Below are 2936 nucleotides of genomic sequence, written 5' to 3' on the forward strand. Positions count from 1 at the left end.
GATGCTCAGCTTTGACTTGCGCACAAGTCAAACATTTTGCTACATGTTCAGCTACTGACTTTTTCAAACCAATCCACCAGTAGTTTGCTTTCAAATCCTGGTACATCTTATCAGCTCCAGGATGAACGGAATATTTAGAGCTGTGGGCTTCCTGGAGGATAACATCCCGAAGTCCTCCATAAACTGGAACCCATATTCGTCCGTTTAGTCGTAGCATTCCATCTTTGTCGTAGGATAACTGCTCCTCAGTTACTCCTAATTTCTCTGCAGGATAGTTAGCTTCCAACACAGCTTCCTTCTGTGCAGCTAACACCCTTTCATTCAAATTATTTCTTATCTCAATGCGCTTGGCATTGATTCTGATCGGTTTCACTCTTTCCTTTCTGCTTAAGGCGTCGGCAACTACATTTGCCTTACCTGGATGGTATCTTATCTCGCAGTCATAATCATTTAGAGTTTCCATCCAACGCATTTGACGCATGTTCAATTCCTTCTGATTGAACAAGTGCTGAAGACTCTTGTGATCCGAATAAATTATACACTTGGTTCCATACAAGTAATGTCTCCATAGCTTCAAAGCAAATACAACCGCACCCAATTCCAAATCGTGGGTGGTGTAGTTCTTCTCGTGCACCTTTAGCTGGCGAGAAGCGTAGGCAATGACTTTGCCTCTCTGCATGAGCACACAGCCCATACCAGTGTGCGATGCATCGCAATACACTATGAAATCTTCTATGCCATCGGGCAGTGTCAACACTGGTGCGTTGCTCAACTTCTTCTTTAGGATGTCGAAGGATTCCTGCTGCTTAGGGCCCCAATCAAACTTAACCTTCTTACGAGTCAACGAAGTTAGGGGCGCAGCAATTCTTGAGAAGTTCTCGATAAATCGCCTATAGTATCCTGCCAATCCGAGGAAACTACGAATCTCAGTAGGCGTCTTCGGCTCCTGCCAATTCATGACTGCTTCTACTTTAGCGGGATCTACTTGGATACCACGCTCGCTTACTACATGTCCAAGGAACTGGACTTCTCGAAGCCAAAATTCACACTTCGAAAATTTGGCATAAAGCTTCTCTTGATGCAGAAGTTTGAGAATACAACGAAGGTGTTTCTCATGGTCAGCTTGGCTCTTCGAGTAGATAAGGATGTCGTCAATAAAGACGATAACGAATTTATCTAGATAGGGCTTGCAGACACGATTCATGAGATCCATGAACGCGGCTGGTGCGTTTGTGAGCCCAAAAGGCATCACTAGGAACTCGTAATGTCCATAACGAGTCCTAAACGCGGTCTTGTGTACGTCTTCATCCTTGACCTTTAGCTGATGATAACCTGACCTCAGGTCGATCTAGGAGAAATAGCTTGCTCCTTGCAACTGATCGAACAGATCGTCGATCCTGGGTAACGGATATCTATTCTTGATAGTGACCTTGTTAAGCTCACGGTAATCGATGCACAGACGCATCGATCCATCCTTCTTTTTAACGAACAAGATTGGCGCTCCCCAAGGAGACGAGCTAGGTCTAATAAAACCTTTAGCTAACAAATCATCCAACTGCGTCCTCAACTCCTTCATCTCCGTTGGTGCCAATCTGTATGGTGCTCTTGCTACAGGCGCAGCGCCTGGAATGATGTCTATCCGAAACTCCACTTGCCTATCTGGTGGCAAACCAGGTAGTTCTTCAGGGAATACCTCAGGATATTCCGAGATAACAGGGATATCTTCAATCTTCGGCTTCGGCTCATCAATGGTAACTTGTGCCATATAAATGACACATCCTTTCTGCATGCATCTGGATGCCTTGAGCATGGACACTTGCTCCGGCAATCCATGCTGGGTGTCTCCTTGAATAGTAAGTGACTCACCAGACGGAGTCTTAACTATTACTTGCTTTCTATTGCATAGAATCTGGGCTTGGTTACTCGATAACCAATCCATGCCTATCACTATATCGAATCCAGCTAGCTTAAAGGGAAGCAAGGATAACGGGAAAGAATGATTCCTAATGGATATAACACATCCATCTAGAACAGTCGAGGCGGTTTCTAAGGTTCCATCGGCTAATTCCACCTCATATTTCACGCTTAAGGTTTTAACAGGAAGGTTCAACAATTCACAAAACTTATCATCTACAAACGACTTATCAGCTCCTGAATCAAATAGGATTCTAGCAAAAACATCATTTACAAGAAACGTACCTGTAATGACATTGTCGTCAAGAACTGCTTCCTTGGCGTCCATTCTGAAGACTCTCGCATTAGTCTTCTTCCCGTCGTCAGCTTTCTTTGCATTCTTTGGGCAATTTGGCTGGATATGCCCTTTCTCGTTGCAACCAAAACAAGTTGCATCCTTCATCTTCTTGCAATCTAAAGCTTTATGGTCTGTGGACTTGCAGATTCCACATCGCTTTTCGCGAGACTGGGAATTCGCTTCCAAACGACATTTCCCAAAATGGTGTCTCTTGCAGTTCTTGCATCTGGGTTTTTCACCCGACTGATCTCCTTTCTTAGATCCCGACCCTTTCTTATGGTCGTTGTTCCCTCTGTGTCGTTTCTCAGATCTTCGTGAGATGTCATCCTCACGTTTCCTTTTGTTTTCCTCTGAGCTCTTCATAGCTCTCAGTCTGACTACATCTTGAGTGAGGGAGAGGGATAGATCAGCTACTGATCTAAATGTCGTAGGCCTTGAAGCCTTGACGCTTGCCTTTATCTCCGGTGCCAGACCCCCAATAAATCGAGCAATCCTTCGCGGCTCCGGGGTCACCAGATAAGGCACTAACCGAGATAAGGTGTTGAACGTAGTAAGATACGCTTGACAATCGAGGTTCTTCATAACCAGAGATACAAAATCTGATTCGATTCTTTCAACCTCATGCTGCGGACAGAAATTCTCCTTGATCAGTGCTACAAACTGATCCCAGGTCATGCTATACAGA

This window comes from Helianthus annuus, chromosome 4 (genome assembly GCF_002127325.2).
Source record: "Helianthus annuus cultivar XRQ/B chromosome 4, HanXRQr2.0-SUNRISE, whole genome shotgun sequence".
Classification (NCBI taxonomy): Eukaryota; Viridiplantae; Streptophyta; class Magnoliopsida; order Asterales; family Asteraceae; genus Helianthus; species Helianthus annuus.